This window comes from Camelus bactrianus, chromosome 13, assembly GCF_048773025.1.
Source record: "Camelus bactrianus isolate YW-2024 breed Bactrian camel chromosome 13, ASM4877302v1, whole genome shotgun sequence".
Taxonomy (NCBI): Eukaryota; Metazoa; Chordata; class Mammalia; order Artiodactyla; family Camelidae; genus Camelus; species Camelus bactrianus.
In genome coordinates this window covers 11693038-11714076 of record NC_133551.1, presented here as the reverse complement: position 1 = coordinate 11714076, position 21039 = coordinate 11693038, and the positions used below count along the sequence as shown (strand labels likewise).

General features: G+C 37.6%; 1 long non-coding RNA gene across 1 annotated transcript in view; it reads left to right on the top strand.

The window, feature by feature from the left end:
* The window catches only part of LOC141579554 (uncharacterized), an 87499-nt gene that overhangs the window by 56867 nt on the left and 9593 nt on the right, over nucleotides 1-21039 (top strand). The window contains exon 2 of the long non-coding RNA XR_012511129.1: nucleotides 8889-9017. This is a non-coding gene — a long non-coding RNA (uncharacterized LOC141579554). The remainder of the gene's footprint in view (nucleotides 1-8888; nucleotides 9018-21039) is intronic.

Below are 21039 nucleotides of genomic sequence, written 5' to 3'. Positions count from 1 at the left end.
GGGCATAGCTCAGTGGTAGAGCCCGTGCTTAGTATGCATGAGGTCCTAGGTTCGACCCCAGTACCTCCATTAAAAAGAGACAGAGAGAGATGTAGAAAAATCCATGAGATTACGTTACTCATCTAGGAAACACAAGAGTTTTCAAGAGGGCTCTGGTCCATTCCAAAAGCTATAGTGTTTTCCCCAAATTCCAAATGCCAAACTTTCCCCAAATTCCAAATGCTTCAAGAGGTATACTCATGTTAGAGTTTTGTGGTGATAATATATTTTATATAAACCAGATATAATTTTTTCTGATTAGGAAATGTCAGTGTTTTCACATTATTAGTCATCACTTGCCACAGCTTTCTTCATCCATCCTCCTCACTTCACTGTGTCTCACTTGTAATATTTGAATTACATCAACGAACATCACTTAGGTGTTTTATATTTTAGACATGTTTGACACATCTGCTAATTATTTCAAATTTTATTTAGTCTTTGGTCCCATGAGAGAAATGGAATCATAAGCAATCCTTAACCTATAAGTCTAAAGTATTTAAAGTCAAGTGAAATTTCTCTCTGGGAGACACTGCATAGACCAATCTCTTTTCAACATACATATTTGTTTTTTCATCAGAAACCGCTTCCACCACTAGTTTATATTTTGGCCAAAGTGAGAAATTGAGATGTCAGTAGAATTCATTTTCAGTATCTTCCAGCATCACTAGCCTATCCCCTACACAGGAAAGGGTTTGGCTGAGAATGTGTACACCTGAGATCCAGATTCAGCTGTCACGCTATGTAGGTCCTAAATCTTATACAAGATACTTAATTACATGCTCATCAGAAAAAGGAGTGAAAGTTGAGGAATCAGCCCTGAGTGTGATAGTTCTGGGTCTGAGTGCTGCTACCAGGACTAAGGAACACACTTAAAAATGAAACACAAGGAATAGTACTCCTATGACAAGTAAGGGCAGTACTGATGGGCTTGGGTGAGACATTTGATCTTTTAGGCCTATCTGAGGACAGATGTCTGCTATAGTAATACTTGTTTTCTTTAGCCTTAGAGGACAGATAACTTTCCTATCAAACTTTTAATGTTCTTTTTTTCAGTGTTTATGATACATATGGAAATATTTTGTTTTCACAGTGTGGCAATGGGAGGAGAAGTCCATGTATAAAGCAGGAAGAAATGAGTCCTGGACTAGGCTTGTATCTAGGAAATGGACAGTAAAGTTTAAAACATTGTGCTGGGTGGAGGGGAAGGTATAGCTCAGCGGTACAGTGAGTGCTTAGCATGCACATGTAATGGATTCAATCTCTAGTACCTCCATTAAAAATAAATACTCTTTCAAAAACAGCCCTTGGTTTGCCTTTTTTCTATTTTTTTTAAATCTGCCCTTTATTTCCTCCCTGATCTTTATTATTTCTTTCCTTCTGTTGACTTTGGGTTTCATTTGTTCTTCTTTTTCTAATTCTTTTAGGTGGTAGTTCAGGTTGTTTATTTGAGATTGGCCTGTATTACTATGAACTTCCCTTTTAGGACTGCTTTTGTTGCATCCCATAGATTTTGGGTGGTTGTGTTTTCATTGTCATTTGTCTCAAGGTATTTTTTTAATTTCTTCTTTGATTTCATCGTTGACCCACTGGTTTTTGAGTACTGTGTTGTTTAGTCTCCATGCTGTTGTTTTTTTCTCCTTTGTTTTTCTGTGGTTGATTTCTAGTTTCATGGCATTGTGGTCAGAGAAAATGCTTGAAATAATTTCTATCCTCTTAAATTTGTTGAGGCTTCTTTTGTGCCCAAGCATGTGGTCTATTCTAAAGAATGTTCCATGAGCACTTGAAAAGAATGTATATTCTGTTTTTTACAAATGTAAAGTCCCCCCCAAAATATCAACCAAGTCCAACTGTTCTATTGTGTTATTCAGTATCTCTGTTGCCTTATTGATTTTCTGTCTGGATGTTAGTGGAGTATATTTATATAATGGACTACTACTCAGCCATAAAAAAGAATAAAATAATACCATTTACAGAAACATGGATGGACCTGGAGATTTTCATTCTAAGTAAAGTAGGACAGAAAGAGAAAGAAAAATACCATATGATATCACTTACATGTGGAATCTAAAGAAAAAAGATAAACAAGCTTACTTACAAAACAGAAGCAGACACAAAGACATAGAAAACAAACTTATGGTTACCGGGGGGAAGGGGCTGGGAAGGGATAAATTGGGAGTTTGAGATTTGCAGATACTAACTGATACATATAAAATAGATAAACAACAAGTTCATACTGTATAGAACAGGGAGCTATATTCAGTATCTTGTAGTAACTTATGATGAAAAAGAATGTGAAAACAAATATATGTCTGTTCATGTATGACTGAAACATTATGGTCTACACCAGAAATTGGTATAACATTGTAGACTAAGTTTACTTCAATAAAAAGATATATAAAAATAAATAAATAAACCAACCTAATTACCCCCCCATTTTTTTTAAATAAATTAAAAAAATAAAAACCTACTTAAAAAAACAACATTCTGCTGGAAGGATATATGTGGTCTGTTTCTTAGAGAGGTGAATTATGGTGCACTGGAGGTGTCAAAGTCTGGAAAAAGTGAACTGAACCTGAGGTCCTGATTCTGATGGAGGTGCAATTTGTGGTTCTACTGGAAAGGAAGTGAGCTTGTTGAAGACAGATAACATTTCATTAGATTGTGGAGGGACACCTCAGGGAAAAGTTAAAAAGAAAGCAAGAAATACAGAGCTTTATAAAGATCAACAGGGTGATACAGAATTGACATATCCTGCCTACAGGTAAAATTACAATAGAAATAGTACCAAAAGGCAAAGTATCATAAGGGATTGTGTAATACAGGGAAGAGCAGAGCCTCTAGAGTACAGCATATGGGATTTCCATTAGAAAATTTAGTCAGAGGGCAGCCAAAAGGAGAGATGGCAATAGGAGAGCAGGGGGAGATTAATTACACAGCAGAAGAAAGGCATGATCCTCTCACGGGGAGGCAAGCAGGGCTGCTCTGCTTTTATAATTATTCCTAGTGAGGCCTAAGATCCAAGTTCTTCCACGAAGGCACTTATTTTAGAAATGAAATACTAAAAATTTCATTAAGCCAAATCTTTCATGATGTCTTCTTCTAGTTCCTTTTTCAGGTGTACACAGTTTTAAGGGAATAAATGCACCCTCAGCCAAGGGAGATGGAGAAAAAGTGACTGTACCTTGTGCAAGCCTTGCTGATCGCAGAACAATCAGGCCAATTCTGTGTGTCACAGAATTACAGTGATTCTGGCAGGAGATTTTCACAGCCTCATAAGAACTTAATGGTAATCAAAGAGGTTTTCCTTCTTCTGTTAAAAAAAGAAAAAGTAGGGGGCTGAGAGGACAGGGGAAATCGTTCACCTGAGTGTGAGAGGGGACCAGTTTCCCATTAGCAGGCTAGTCCTACTGGACCAGTTCATTAACTGTGAATGCTTTGTTCCTTCACAGAATGTTTTGCAGCCTGATGAGCTTGGCTCTGACTGCCTCCTCGGAGGAGGGAAGACTTAGTGTTGGGAACACAGCAGGCTAAGCGTGTGTTCTAAGGAGAGTGTACAGTTGCTAATAAAGTGTTTGGATTTTTCTTTTCTTCTTTTCAGGTGCAGAAAGCTCTGGTGACCCTGATGTGATGCTTGCATATTTTGATCTCTGTCTAAATCTATGCAGTTTTTGTGCATCTAAAAATAGGCCTGGAGGAGAATGTATTACTTAATATGTATTCAGAGAAAGCAGAAGGAAAAGGAGGGCATTTTATCAAAAGTTAAAGTAAGTGAATCTGCAATGACCTTATGCCCAAAAGATACAGAATCGCAGGATCTAAAAGCATTGAATAAGACCTCAAGAGTCCAACCTCCCTCTTATTCAAATCACCATCTCAGGAACTAGCCTCGTCTTGAATATATAGAAAAATAAAGGAGAGCCTACCTCCCAAGACAGCCCCTTTATTTTTGTCCATTCCTAATTATTCCATCATCTAAACACTGGTCTCAATTCTGTCATCAGTGGCCCATTACCACAAGTCTAAATCCTCAGATATATTTGCTTATCGAATTTTAGAAAACACCATGACATCTGTCAACTTTTGTTCAGACTAAATAATCCTAATTCATTATGCACTTCTGACATGTTCGCAAGTCTTAGAGACTTTGCGCTAGCATATCATTTAGGATTAATTATCATACTAGTTAGCACATTAGTTAGCTGCAAGTGACTGAAATCCAATGGAAACTAGTTAGGCAAAGAGGAGAATGTATTATATAAGCACTGGGATGTTTACAGAATCCAACAATTTTGACTCAGTTATCTTCTGGATATTGTTTTGACAGTAAAGATGGTTTTGAAAATAGCCTCAATAGTTTCTGATTTGTTCGAGTCACAGTTTATCTTTAATGTCCTCTTTTCTAACCTGTATATATTTACTAATTCAACAATTCTCAACCCAGGCAGTGCAGGTGTAGAGGGTGTTTCTTGTGAAGAGGCATTCTCTCATTGCCTGGGTGTACTACTGGCATTAGAGGGTGGGGACACGGATGCTAAATCTCTTGCCAGAGACCATTCTGCATGATGAAAAATTATCCTGCCCAAAATGCTAATAGCAGGCCCATGGAGAAACACTGTTAATGTAAGTCAGTTTTTGGAAGCCACATCATAATTTCACATGAAATTTCAAAAAGTCAAATCTCTTTATCTTATAAACTTCGCATTTGGATTTTTTAATCCACTTTTTTAAAGTGCAGACTTCATATTTATTTTAATTTAATTCACTCTTGTTGTTGTTCATCATGCACTCCAAACTATTACTTATTATTATTACCTTTTTTATTTTTAATTTTGAGTAAGTCCTAGGAGAGCCACCATAAAGTAGTGGCTACATTATGGGCTAAATCAGACAGTCATAGATTTAAGTACTGACTCTATCACATTTAAGATGAATGATCAAAGACAAATTAACTTCTTAAATCATGCCTCTGCCAGGTGAGGATCTAATGGTTAGCTTAACATTTGGTTGTGAAAATAAAATCAAAGAGCCTAGAATAAAATTACTCAATGCATAGTGGCAGTTATATTGATAGTAATCATTATGATTATTCACAAATTTGATAAAAATGCCTTATATAGACTCACCCAATTATTGATATAAATGTTATCATTACCTGTGCTCTGTCCTGCGCTCAGGAGGTCTCCACTTAGAATGACATTTTTCCACTGATCACCATCCCCAGAAAACCTGTTTAACATAATAGGCAGCTGTTACGTTACCAATTATTTTTAGCATCTTAGGTCATAACTTGTCCATGTGTGTATCTCTTGAGCTTCAGTTCCATCTAAATCATGCCCTGCCATTTCTAGTCTTAAGATCATCCTCTAAGTAGAGAAGAAGCAAAATCTGTTTCAAGTAATCCAGGATTCACTATTTTTCCAATGGAAAGCTAATTAGGAGAGTAAAGTAGCAAGTTAAAAAAAAAATTGTTCCAGAATATATTTTAAAGTATTCACAGAAATCCTAAAATTTAGGCATAATTATAAACTCTTCAAATGCAATCTTCAAATGCAATCATTTACATTCCCACATCAAAGTTTATTGACTAGGCAATTATCTCTGGATCCAAATAAATGATTAAATTCCATAAGCCCTGAGGCAACAAAGATCATTGCTAGAGCACATGGTTCTCCTTTAACTTAGGATCTAAATGAAACAGACATATGTTAAATATGTTTTGGGAGGAAAAAAGAGAAGAGACCTGTAAATGTTGCTAAGATTTAAGGGAAAATTAAATAAAGGAAACGTTTAAAGATCCAAGTGTATCTCTGTGTCCTGACTGGTACCTTTGAACCAATGAGAGCACTTAATTTGAAAAGCCATATGAACATAGGCTAGGACAGGTTCCTTAACCCTCTCATGGACAGAAATGCTGGGCATGCAGCAATTATCTTTTAGGAATGCCCCATTTGGGTCATATAGGAATAAGTGTTGTTTCCTACGTCCTGAGAATATAGTATTTCAGCAGTGCTCCATGTAAATACACCTCATTAGACTAGGTGAGGGTATGACCTGGAAAAGAGTAGAGGATGTGGGAAGCAGGCTGTCCTGCTGTATTGTATGTGGGTACACATGCATGCTGTCCCCAAAGGAGACATCTGTCTAAGAAAATGCATGCCCAAGAGCTATGAGTGCCCTCAGGGAATTCCATCATCTTCTCCTTTCCATGATAGTGTTATTCTCATCATTTAAATTTTGCAGGAATCCATCAAACAATATGCACTGAAAAACTGCCATGGTCGGGGATCTTGGGAAGGTTCAAGGTTACAAAATCCAAAGAGTCACAGTTGCCCACAGGTTAGTGGAAAATTAAAGATTTTAGGGTCTTCCATAATAAAAAGTATATGCTTTACCTCTAAGACATTTATTCTTTCTGATATGTATATTATTTTTTACATGTAGAAAAACGTGTGGAGGGTGCTACAGTATTAGAACTGAAAGGGATGTCTCAGAAGTCAACCTAGCTGTAGTTCACTTACACCAGATCCATATTCAACAAATATTTACTGAGAGTCTATTGAGGGTCTATTTCTAAGTACTCGCTGCATTTAATTCTCCCCACAAATGTATGATACAAATTGTTTTAATCTTTATTTAATGGATAAAATGGAAAAAAAATGTTCAGGTCAGCAAAGAAAAATGCCTTGCCCAAGATCATAGACCAAGATTCCTAGACTAGTAATTTTATAGACACAGGCTAAATGATATTAAATATGTATATATACATATTTATATTATTTATATTTATATTTATATTTATATTTATATTTATATTTATAAATAAAAATAGGTTTCTGCATCCAGCCCCCTAGCTAGGGTCGCCTGAGCCAACCCTAAAGCCCCGTACGTGGGGAGAAACTGCAAATGCCTTACCTGCAACGTTTGAGCTTAGCCTGCCGGTGGTATTCCCGAGCCCGGCCACAAGGCCGAGGGAGGGAGAGGACGGGGCTTCACTGGTGCGCCGAGGCCTTTTTTAATCCTTGCGATTCAGCGGCTCCATTCCTCTAGGGACAAGTCACGTTCGTTGGTCGTCCTGTAGTTCAATCCGTACTTGGTGAGGCCGGCATGAAGGGAGCATTCTGGGATGTAAGAAGAGCGTTAAAGGACAAATTTGACCCTGGCCTCCAAGGGCTTCTTTAGGGAGACCTTGCCCTTCGCTCATGTCCACCTGGACGTGTGCCCTCGCCTTCAGCCTGGTTGTGAACAGCAGTAAGAGTGCGTCTGCGCCGTGTTTTCATGTTCTGTGCTCCCCTATTCCAAACCTTCCACTGTGACCTTTGTGATCTGAATCCACGGGGAAAAGAATCTCCTCTGTTCCAGGGTACCGTGACCTGCCTGACCTGCTCCATGTAGCCGAGCGCGCGCCGCAGGAAGGAACCCGACGGGGTGACGTCACCGCGGCCTCCAGCCCGACGTCGTGAAAGGGGCGGCTCCCGCGCCGGCGCCAGCAGCCGAGCTGGACCACCTCAGACGGTCTTCCCGCTTGGATGTGGATGGCCCGGGCTGGCTAGGCTCAGGGGCTGGGGACCGGAGGAGGCCTGAGGACCTGTTTCCTTCTAGAACCAGGGATGGAGGCGGGGCTCCAGGCAGGTGGCAGGGCCCGTACTTTGGGGCAGCAGTGGAGGTGGGAGCCGACTTGCTTGTTTGGACCCTGGAAGGACCAGCAGGGTATGGGGTCTCACCCCAGAGCCCACACAATGAAAGATTTTCCAACCGCTTGTCCCACGGTTCTAGAGCCTCTGTAGTGATTGTGCCGGGTTACAAGCCCGGGAATCCGTGAGACAGCCCATTTCCTCCATTCACTCAGAGGTCTTTAGGTCTTTATTTGGACACCATGCTAAACTCTAATCTTTGATTCCTTTGTGTTTTCAGTGTAATGACATGCTCTGTAATTTCTTTGTTTGTTTCAAATATTTATTTTTGTGGTTTTTTTTTTTTTCTCTGAAATAGCACTGATTCCAGGCATTCTTCCCTTATTCAGAATGGTTCTAAAGTTACTCTGGCAATTATGCTTGCTGTAGTTTTCAGTGGATGGCCTTTGTGGGGTTAATAAAGATCTTTTAAAGCACCGATTTAGTAACACAGTTTTACCGAGAGTGTTCAGGTGCATCATCGAATGTGTTTTATGTATCTATTTTGCTGTTAATATTTCTTTTTTTATTGTACAAAACATTTCATTTTTATGTAGCCAGAGTAGTTGTTTTTTTTTTCAACCTGGATTTCCCATCTTGCCTAAAAATAGATCTTCAAATTCTAGGTTATAGGCAGATTTTATAATTTTCTTTTGAAATATATTTAAAGACATTTAAATCTGTAATCCTCATGGAATGTATTTGGACATGTGGTGTGGGGCAGTGGATCCAATCAATTTTTTCCTCCAAAAAGTTGGCTATTTGTTTTAGTACCACTTATTGATAAACTCTTCTTGACCTACTGATTTGAAATTCCACTTCTATTAAACAATAAATTATTGTATACACCTATAAAAATAAATAAAATAATTTCACTTGAAATTAAAAAAAACTTAGGTTTAAAATGTAAAACTTAGGTTTAAAATGTTTTATATATAAATATATATAGTAAATTTCTGTGTATATTCTTGTACATATTGATATGAACAGTATTTGAAATAAAAATTATAGCAATAACTGCACAGTGTTTTAAAGTTTTCAGAGTATTTGCACATGTATTATATTAAGTGTCAATAAAAATAATACTATTAATAATGTTTTTTTATTGTCAAAAATTTTGCTAGGTAATTAGCATATGAAGTTAATCCAGGCAGATTTTATTTTCACATTTTACAGATGAAGAAACTAAGAATGTGAGACCTAAAAGAACTTGCCCAAGATGACAAGGGAAATAAGCAGCAGAACTAGCCAGGGCTCAAATCCAAATTTTCTGGCTCCAAAGCACATGTGCACTGGAATATATGTGTGAGTAGACATTTAACATGTTATGGACTTTGTATTTTGATCACTTTTCTCAGTTACTTGGAAATGTATGAGAAGTTATTATATGCCTGAAAAATAGCTTGTACCACTGAAACGTAGAAAATGTTTAAAACCCAACATAGGCCCTAGAAATTTCAGTTTCTGCTGCACAGATGTTAGTCATGAACTCTCTGTTCAGGAGTGGAAACCATAACATTCTGAGTCACATCATCTGTCTGCATGTAAAGCCAACCCCGAACCATCTATCACTGCCCCCACCCCTCCACCATGCCACCTCCACAAACAGTTAGAAATGAAATGTGTTTTTGTACATCATTTCTTTGATGACATTAAATCACAAATTATTGCACAAACAAGCAACCGAAAACATAACATGCTATTACTTTAGATTTAGAATACTTCAGTATATAAACATCAGAATATAAGTACTATCTAACGAAGCCAGGTTGTATTCACCTTTTACTGGCTAACAAAAACATGAGATGCTCCAATATTGGAAACCATGATTTCAGCTTCATAGTTATTTTCCTACAATTGAATAACTCCCTAACAGGGTCAGGTAGCTGGTTTGATCATGGCATAATCATTGCAAAATTAAAATGTTGATTAACAAAACATCAGTCATATGAAAAGTCATATGAATCACATTCACAGTCTGCATTGAGCTGTTTTGACATACAGGTTATTTGAACAAATATTTTAGAGGAACATTCTAAAATCAAGGAAGAAAAAAAATGAAGTAACATTTTGATAAATACCTGGCCTGTCCTGGCGTGTACATTAAGCAGGGATAGAGTAGTTGCACAGACTGCTTTCTGTAATCTGGCTATGGTCTGCTCGGAAGTGCATCCGTATTTTGATGGCAAATTCAGAGGAAGAGAAGACAGAGTAACTGCAAGCTTGGCTTTTCTTTTCTAATAACCTTTGCTCTGCTCTGGGATGCCTGACATATATGATGTTGGTAAGGTTTTATATTTTACAGAGCGAGATCTTTTTAAAAATACTGTTACGCAGGCAATTAAGATTAAAATCAACTTCCCCTTCACACTCCCTAGTAATATGCTTCTGTATCCAAAAGATAAGAACTTGAGAAAGGGCTCACTGGGACAGGCGAATGGGCCCGGAGTCCAGGACTCCATTTCTGACAGTGATGGCAAAGGGTTTTATAGGGGATTGCATGGCTGCCCTCCATGAACTTAGCCTGAAGAAGGAGAAGATGGGTATTAAGAACACGTGATGACCTTTACTCATCTGTTATGTGTCTGACATCTAAGGATTTATCAAAATCATTTGTGAACGTCTACATTTTTTGGCCTCTAATGCCTTTGTTGTGTTAGGCAACCTTGCAACAGGAGTCAAATGCCCTTTGTTTCAGTCCAGCCTCTTTCACTTACTAGGTGAATGAACTTGGCAAATCTTTTGCTTCTCAGAGCCTCAGTTTTTTGTTTTTTTTTTTTTAATCTGTTAAAAAAACAACAACTGTTGTCCTGCCAGGATCATCAAATTTCAAACAGTTATTCTAAAGAAAGGACAAATGAGAAAATTAACCTGAACATGCAAAGATCCCAATGTAGCAGTAAGGTTCTAATTACCTTGCAGAACCCAGAGGTTTGTCCCCAGAGGCTAGCAGCTGACTACTTGGAGGAGATTATCAGCATCTAAACTGTGGAGTTCTCACTAGGCTGTCCCTCTTTCAGATCATTAAAAATGCAAAATAAGAACAGCAGTATTTATTCTTGAAATAGACAGTTGTTAATTTTTTCTCACCCAGGGAAGTACCCATTCATCTTTGCCTTTAGTTTCTAAAATCAGAAATAATTTGTTCAAAAACAATTATTAACTACTTACTATGTCCACAGGCTGCTCCTGTGATGACAAGTAATTTTATATTGTTTTATACACCTATACATACAGCTATTTTTTTAAAAATAGAACTAAGTTTTCTTCAGTATTTACAAAACTGTTTCTTCCCTCATGTATCTATTTACCCCTCAAAAAAATTCCAGTAATTAAGTAAACAATAACTACTCCTTCCAGAAACCATACTGGTTTTCTACAAAGAGAAAATGAGAATTTTACTGTATAAAAGAAATCTGAGGAAGGGAACGAATCAGTTTGTGACAAAGAAGGAATAAAGAGGTAGAAGCAGCAGCCCCACAAAGAGGAATAGGTGATTTTATCAGTTTCCAAAAGATTCGCAGTGATTCATGTCATTAATCAAATTTTCAGAAATTCAAATATATTGAACCAGCCAAGGTGTATTTTACCTTCCTCAAAGCAGTTCCCAATTTGTAATTTTCTATCAGTTATCCACACTTTACCGTTTCTGACATGTACTGACCTTTCCATATTAATATGTTCTGTACTAGATTTACAATTTTGCTAATACTGCTGTCAGGAGAGTGTTGTTGTGAGATGGGAATGGGAGAGGTCAGCAGTTTCAGTAACATCCTTTTTAGTAAGATCATGAATTTATAAAGATGGTACAGAGCTGTAGCCAACTCTCCCAGACAATTTAAATGGGGATATATTCTAGGAGAGAGTGGAACATTGCAAATAGTGTTATCTCAAAGAACTCAAAGAGCAGATTTAAAGAAAAGAGGTAATTAACAAATTCCTGGAATGATGAAGCCTTTTCTCCTTCAAAAAATAGTTCCTTTTAAAAGAGCAGCTCCAGAAATTCCCTTTTCCATCTTCACCTTTACCAAGACTGTTACTCTCTTACAAGACAAGTACAGTATTTTGCCCCCAAGTGATTTACTCTGTAATTCCGCTTTGCAAATGATCATCCCTCTTCATGTTCATTGAAACATTTATGAAGTAAACTTAGGAAGATAACAGGGGATTCCTTTGAAATCTGCACAGTACCTACTATGTTTTAAGTGCCATTCTTTTAAGCCATCCTGTGTGATGAGTCGACACATGATATCTGAGGCAATTAGATTTAAAACATGCTAACTGCTGCTTTTTCTCATGTTGTAATCATTATCCAAGTAGCATTTGGCATCATCATTTTGGTTTGTTCATTCGTTTGAAGACCAAGTCACAAGAACAATGTTACTTGTTTTTAATTGTTCTGCCCAGTCTCTAAAACATCTGCAACGGTTTTACATTTGAATCAAATTTATTAACAGACATATGGTTATAACAGAGAAAGAACTCCAGCTGGTGAAGCCCTAAGCTAAGCCCACAATAATTTGATCATTTGCAAATTATTGTCACTTGAATGTTTTCTTAGTACAGCTTAATTATGACTCAACTAAGTCCAGAATACAATGCACTTCCTGGGAAAAGAAGAAATTGAGAGCCCTCAGTGCAAATAAGGCAAGCTTTGTTATTCATGTAGGTTTGTCCTGCACAACTGAACATCTGCTAATAAATGTGTTTCCAGTCTCAATGATAGTTTTTGCCTTCATCACTCAAACCTGACATAAAATTTACATCAACTAAGAATTCATGTTATTAACTTATTGCTAACTATTACAATCCCATTAAAATTTTAGCCCATCATACCCTCTGGAAAATTAGAAATGTTTATAAAAATAAATGCACAAATAAGACAGAGAGGAGTTTTGCCTTTTTTTTCCCGGAAGCTCTTTGACAGGTGGTCACCTTGAAATTATGCTGCAATCATATAGCCGATTTTTAAAAAATGATCTTGATACAGAAGGTAATCAAGAGCTCTTGGGAGCCACCTCTGCATTTTCCAAGCAATCTTTTCTGCAGTTTAAATATGTTCATACAAATCCTAAATGACATATAAAGCAATTTTTGCCTTCAAACTATGTAGATTAGTCATAGCATTGTAATTAAATGTCACAGAATGGCAAATAATTATCTTACTTAAATGGTTAATATAGGAAAAGAACAGTAACTATCAGTCTGAATATGTACACATGGTGCTTGTGGCTTTATTGATATAATTAAACTTAAAAACATTTTATTTGTGTGGCCCTACCTGCCACTGACAAATCAAGTTTGAGAATTAGTATTTGACTAGAGGGCGCAAAGTCCAATGATTTTAGCTCCACTTCAACCCACCCTACTTAGAAGAGTATTCAAATATTTAAACCCTCATAGTCTCTACTTGCCAGAAAAAATATCAGGGTCAACTCTTTCCATGTGAGGGACCTAGGAAATTTATGATAGTAACAGCCTCCTTGCCATGGCCTGTCTTTCTCTTCCAACTGTTTCCTACCACCTTGGCAGATTTTTGGAATTTACTCTGCTAATGGAGGACATGTCCTGTTCACCTCTTCCAAGGGATAAGGGCTAAACTAAGCTCACAGCTCACTCCTTGGGGAGGGGGGGAAGCACAGTTCCTATCTTTCAGAATGTTTCTTAATTCTGTAAATCTACTGAAAAATACAGTAGTTGTAATGCATCATGTGGTACCACATTGTCAAATCCATCTCTTAGCATCCTTTCCCCCTTCGTTAAGACAGAAGACCATTATCATCCAACTGTCCTGCTCAGGGTGGTTGCTTTACTCCCCAAGAGCATACACTTCTAGGAAGAAATAAGAAGTTTGAGAGCAAGTCCCTAAAGTCTTGCTCATCTCCGTTTCTTCTCTGAGAGGGACAGGGCCTAAGGCCTTTCTGCAAACTTGATGCTCAGATAATGCCAGAGGCATCCAATGTAAGTGCAGGGCAGGTATGTCAATTAGACAATAGGACCCTGGTGAAGAGGATATGATACAAAAGGCCCATATCAGTCCACCCTTCTGACCTCAGTACTACTGTATTCATTGGGGCAAAGGATCAGCAATTAAAAACCAAAAGAACACAAACAAAAATACTGCTCAGTATCACAAAAAAAAAAAAAAACAACAAAAAACCGCACACTGTATTTTGCCTGAGTCATTCCTGTTGAAGAGTTTCTGTCATCCCATAGGGGAGGAAAGATTGGAAGTTAAAACCTGAACCATCGTCTTAACAAACATCTATAGGCTAGAATCCTGGGTGTCAGAGTAAAACAATGTGGGGTTTTTTTTCTGTTGTTGTTACTTTTATTTTTTGTTTTTTTCTCTCAACAATTGTCTGGAACATATTTAGTGAGAAAAGTTTCTTACCTGCCCCTGGATGAAAACTTCCATGTACTAAACTTTTTTGATCAATCTTAGGCAACTAAAAGTTCTATGGTTTAATCACAATTCAGTTTCAATACAGTTATTGAAAATATCTAGTCTGAAAGTCAACAGAAAATCAACAGAAGTTAAGTCTTCTCCGATGTACCCTCCCTGGGCCTGTATCCAGCAGCAGGTCAGGGAAGAGGGCTATGATTCTCCTCTCTTTTCCTGCCTTATGCTTCAGACCTCTCCTCATCTCACCCATCAGGGTTTCTGATCACATTCCATCAGGACAGATGGGAAGGGAGGAAAGGTAAAGCAGAAAAAACCTTGCTTGATGGGCATTTTGCTAAATTGACTTTGTACTCCCCAGACTCATCATGGATTTAAATTTTACTGTGTATTTGGTGGGGTTTTTCAGAGATCTCTTACTGAAGTCCCTTTAGTCCAGTTAAGGCAAGCTTCTCAGTTTGGTCTATTAGAAATTGTATATAATTTTCTCCTTTGCTAAAGTTTCCTTGTTCCTATGTGCAGCCCTCCCAGACAGGACTCAGAAAACCCCATGCTGCCTCTGCCTCTCTCCCTCTATGTGTCTCTCTGTCTCTCTCTCACTCTGTGTGTGTGTGTGTGTGTCTGTCTGGGTGGCTGAGTGGCATGGCCCATATTGTACACAGAAAGCATACACACACTGTTACTTCCAACAAACTTGGAGCATACAGGTCAAGCTTTGCACAGCACAACCTTCACTATCACTCCCACCACCAGGGCTGGTAACCAGATCATGTCTCCCAAGAGGGAGACAAGCACTGATCTACTAGGACAGCCACATTTTAGGAGATACATTTGAAGTTCCCCTAGGAATCCTGGTAAAGTCTTCTCACTAGACTTGAGTGAGTGGATGTCACAGCACAGCTCTTGCTAAACGAATCCTCCTCATATCTTTGATACTACTCTCCCAAATCCCAATCCTTTTATACCCTTGTTATAGATATCTTGTTCTGCTTCAGGGGCCCCAAGATCATCTTCGCGTTGTCTGATTCACTTGAAGGACTTTTAGGACTCTGAAATGGTGTTACAATCATGGTTACAGTTAATTACAGTAAAATGATGCAGATTGTGTATGAAAAATGTCTCCTGTCATATCAGTAAACAAAGGATGTTGAAGCCATCAAGCCATCAGCCACTGCAGCTACCTCCAGCTATGTACCCTGAGGGGATTCAGGATAGAGAAAAACAGGATACTGGCCTTAGATAGTTATATCAAAGGAATGATTTCATTGAGTCCAGACTCTTGCATCTTCCCATATACAGAAAAGCACTATATTCATTAACTTAAGATGTCTGGTTTTCTTCAATTAACAGTAATCTTTTGATATTCCCACTACCTGGTTTTTGCAAAAACTTCTATATATCCTGGCTCCTCCCCTACCTCTTCAAAGCAGTCTCTCAGAGTGATCTGAGAGCTGTCTCCCAGGCTTAAGTCCTCGGTATGTCCACTGAATGAAACATAATTCTCAACTTTTAGGTTGTGCATTTTTTTTCAATTGACAAGATCCATCTCAGCAACGTGAAAAGGCACATAGACAAAGTCCAGGAAAAACCAGATATAAATGTGCAGAATTTAAGCAACCCAAGCCTTCTGAGTTAACCTTAACTCTTTAGTTCAAAGTTCCCATTAAGATTGAAAATTAATTTGGGCTGCTGACTCCTTCCTCAAGATTAAACCTGAGGAAACTATGGAAACCAGAGAGAATCATAGATTATAATAACGAACAACAAATTTTTGTAAAAAAAAAAAAATCCCTAAGGAACCTGAATTCCACCATAAAGTTACCATAAACTGGTAGAAACATAGAGAATTGAGAGGTTGGTGGAAGAAGAGGACTCAAAGTCAAAGCCATAGGTGGCCAGAAGAAGCAGGGAGAATATAGGTCAGAAGAAATATTTCTATTTAGTCCTTTCCTCTCACCACACTCTAAACGTAGTTGAACCTTCATTCTTGAGACCAGGAGGAATGGCCCAAGGTCAGCCTCAGAAGGATGAAATCTAGTAGCACCAGAGCCCTGCTGATGTGGGGACTTAAGGAAAACAGGTGAAGATTAAATAGCCTCCCTCTGAGTCTATCAAGAAAATGAAGACTGAGAATTGACTCCTGAATTTAGCAACAAGAAAGTCACAAGTGACCTTCTCAAGAGCAGTTGTTTTGGGGGAATGTGGAAGTAGAGCTAAATATGGAGGAAGAGAGGCAACTAAAATGATTAAATTCTATTTAAGAAAGAAGAGAGGGAGAATTCAAGACAAATGTTTTTCAAAAGCCCTTCCCCTGAGTGTGACTCTAAGAGAAGGAAGAAATCAAACACTAAGTAGAAAGAAAAATGGAAATATCTATTAGCAGAGAAGAGGGAGACTGATGAAGGAAATAAGGGCGAATCACTGCAGCGATGTCCCTGAGTAGACAAGGGGAATGTGTCCTGGTGCCCAAGTGGAGGGGTTGACTTTCACTAGAAGTAAAGACAGTTCATTCATAGTTGGTTAATTTGGATTCCCTAAAGACAGAGACAGAGACAAGAATTTCATGCAAGTAGTTTAGTTGTTAGGGAATCCTAGAAAGCAGAAGTGAGGAATTAAGAACAGTGAAACAAGGAAGGTTAAAATAAGTAAGTACATTTAAAAAAATATTATGTTTTTAAGCCATTTTCCAGTCTAGGAAACTGGAGCCCAGTCTCTCTAAGGGACCCTCTGAAGATCTATGGAAAATGGATATCAGATCTGATCCACTGAAGGACAAGGAAGCTGGGATAGCCTACACCCTGTTGGTTGAGGGTTAGTCCTTTAAGAATTATCTCCTCTGCACAACCCATACTGCAGGGAGAGGGGCTAGAAATTTAAAGTTGAAGAAGGAAGACAAACGAAGGATAGTTCAAAAGTAGTATGATTGGACACAATTGTTATAAGGAGTTGGAAACATAGGTCATAGTTACGAGAGTGGGATGCTTGAAATTAAGATTATGGACATGTCACCATTGCTAGTAAGTGAAAAGGACTAGTGGAGCCATCCATCCATGGAATTGGATGGCTAAAGTGACAGGAGACAAGATCGCTGAAGTAGAGGTCAAACTGAGAAGTCAATGTATGGAAAGATGACCCACTTGAAGGATATAATCTTGAAAAATTAACACAAGAGGTCATGTTGGAGAGACTGACAGTGAGCCTAGAGCTAAAACCTTCAAATAAATGAATGGAGCAGCCTAGGAGTTGGTAGATACCTTCAACAAGAAAGAGTAGTATGCATTGATGTACCCAAGGGTGTAAATATTATTTAGAATTGCAGGAGCATGGTGGTAATAAAAAACATACTGACATTCTTTGTTTTATTATAGCTTTTCAATTCTCTGCAGACAGTGAACACTTTAATTACCTGGAGCTGGAGAAGAGTGCACACTTACTCATTTTTAGACATCTCAAAGTGTGCAGTATATATTGAGGATATGTGATCTCTAAAACTTTAGTGATATTGGGGGTAGGGGGCATTTTCTAGAAGCAGCAATAAGGACTGAGAAGTACCCCTATATCCCATCTAGGTACAGCAGTGTAAGGAGTGTGAGAGAAATCATTTGAGAGAGGGAGTATTCCAGGGGCCAGCCAGGAAGAAGAGCTGAAGTACTCATTACTGACTGTGACTTCCAGAGAGAGCAGTGGGTTATTTAAGGGTCTGAGATTGTGGAGAAGGTATTGGGAGGACCTGAGAGGGCTGAGTAGGGGCCAAGCAGGTATTGGAACAAGAATGTGAAGGGAATGTTCAGAGAAGTAGTTGGAGATTTTGCTAATTACTGACTGACTTTCAGAGGGTACAGTGGGATTGTTTTAGGAGCTGGAAAGGGTGAAAATGGTATTAGTAAAGTAGCTGCCAAGAGTCACCTTGGAATTAAAGTCAGGGAGATGTGGAACCATCTAAAACCATTAACATTACAGAAATCTAAAGCCACTAATGAAATAGAATCAGTAGCTTGAAATCTACTCACAAAACAATAGTAATAAATCAGATCCAGGTTTTATATGTGAGTTCTACCAGTCTTTGAAAGACCAAAAGTTCGCTGATTGATAAGTGCCATTCCAGAGAGCTGAAAAAGAAGGAAGTTCCCCGCAAAGTCTATGTGAATTCCATACTAGAAAGAAAAATATAGGCAAATCTCATTTCCCAAACTGGCTAAAAAAAAATTCTGTAATAAAATTAGTAAACTATATCTATCAATTATTTTTAAAATTAAAAGACAGCAGAATGCATCAAAGGAATGCAAGAGAGGTTAATGACATACAACTAATCATTTAAACTCCACGTTAATAAAGGAAAAAAAAAGCTTATAGTCATCTCTGTAGATTCCTAAAATTTTGATAAAATTCAACACTCTTTTATGCTTAAAAACTAGCAAACTAGGAATAGAATGGAATTTCTTTAATCTGAAAAAGGTTATCAAAAGCCTACAGCAATTTTTATTCTTAATGATACATCATTACGGGCATAATAAGCACAATTCTTTGGATACAATCACCAAGTGATTTAATTTTGTTTTACAGTCATCTTTTGGCCCTTTACTCTTTCAGCTGAGTATTAGACTCTGCATTTTGAGTTTAGATTTTTTTTTATTCACATTAGTCATTTTAAATGAAACTGCATTGATTATATGGATTTGTTTGAGAATTATGTTTGAAATATTGATTCTGCCTAAACATGAATAGAAACTATCTCCTCCTTTTCTAGATCTTCTGTTAAGTCCTATAATGTTATATTTCAGAGTTTTTAAACATTTATTAGATTTATTCTTTTGTATTTAATTGTTTTGGTTCTAGTATAAATGGCATATTAAAATTCCATCATTGATTTAGTGTTTCTGGGTAAAGAAAAACTATTGATTTTTTTGTATACCAATTTGTTTCCAGCAAAGCTTCTAAACTTCATTAATTCAAATGATTGTCTATAGATTTTCTTAGATTCTCTGTTTATACAACCGTAACTTCTGTATATAAGGAAGGTTTTATTTCTTCCTTCCCAATCCATTTAGCTGTCATTTCTTGTCCTGATCTTACCGTATCCATCTGGTAAATGTGGAATAGAAGCAGAAATAAAGGTCCTCTTTATTGTTCTTGTTTGTCATGGACATTTGCCATTCTTTTGGTCAACTAGCACCCTTCCTATTAGAAATCTTAGTGGGAGACAAAGACCACCTTTAAAAGTGTTATAAATATTGTTTTTCCAACCCTCTGCACTAGAGCAAGTCCACACGACCTAGGTTCCACAATCAGATGCACTCTGTGATTAATTTAATTAGTCACTTGATTACAAACATCAGTAGGGGCAGCAGAGAACTCTTTCTGTGGCTATGGTCATGGTAAGAGCAGCTGCAACATCGAGTTTGTAGTTGTAGGGGAGCAAAAGTTGCCACCCTAAACTGTCTCTTTGGCATATGGATTATCTTGAGCTGAAAAGAATCAAGGCCCAAGAGACTCAGGAAAAAAAACTGACCTCATTGCAACTGCCTAAAAGAATTTAAATGGAGGTCCTTTTCCTGGAATAGAACTGTCAGCAGAGATAGCTGCAAAGAATATGGGCTAGGTGTAGTGGAGGGGAAACTGTGATCTCCCCAGCCCTCTCCCCATTGGTAACCACTAATTTGTTCTCTGTTTCTGTAGGTATGTCTCTGTTTTGTTTTGTTCCTTTTATACTTTACATTCCACATATAAGTGAAAACATAACAGTATTTGTCTTTTTCTGTCTAACTTATTTCACTAAGCATAATACCCTCCAGATCCATGCATGTTGTTTAAAATGGCAAATACTCATTCTTTTGATGGCTGAGTAATATTCCATTGTGTGTGTGTGTGTGTGTGTGTGTGTGTGTGTGTGTGTGTATGTGTGTGTATGCAGTTTATCCATTTCAGTATCCATTCATCTGTTGATGGAACTTAGATTGCTTTCATATCTTGGCTGTTGTAAATAATGCCCTTGTGAACATTGTGGTAAACATATCTCTTCAAATTAGAGTTTTCATTATATTTAGCTATGTACCCAGCAGTGAAATTGTTGGATATGTGGTATTTCTATTTTCAATTTTTGAGAAACCTTCAAAATGTTTTCCACAGTGGCTGCATCAGTTTACTTTCTCAGCAACCGTGTACCCTTTTCTCCACATCCTTGCCAACATTTGTTATTTGTAGACTTTTTGATGGTGGTCTTCTTGCAGATGTGAGGTAGTATCTCATTGTGGTTTTGATTTGCATTTCTCTGATGATTAACAATGTGGAGCATCTTTCCATATGCCTGTTAGTCATCTGTGTATTTTCTTTAGAAAAATGTTTATCCAGGTATTCTACCAATTTTTAATCAGGTTATTTATTTTTATAATACAGAATTATATGAGCTATTTATATATTTTGGATATTAACCCCTTGTCAGTCATAACATTTGCAAATAATTTCTCCCATTCAGTAGGTTGTCTTTTTGTTATATGGATGATTTCCTTTGCTGTGCAAAAGTTTTTAGATTTAAGTAAGTCCCACTTGTTTATTTTTGCTTTTGTTTCCTTTGCCTGAGGAGAAACATCAAAAATATTGCTATGACTTAGCAAAAATTGTTCTGCTTTTATGTTTTTCTTCTAGGAGTTTTATGGTTTCCAGTCTAACACTTAGGTCTTTAATTCATTTTGTGTTTATTTTTGCATATGGTGTGGGAAAATGTTTTGATTTCATATTTTTACATGTAGCTGTCCAGTTTTCCCAGAACCACTTAGTGAAGAGACTCTTTCCTCCATTGTATATTCTTGCCTCCTTTGTCTTATGTAATTGATCGTAAGCGCATGGCTTTATTTCTGGGCTCTCTATTGCATTCTGTTGATCTCTGTTTTTATATAGTAACCATGTTGTTTTGATTACCGTAGCATT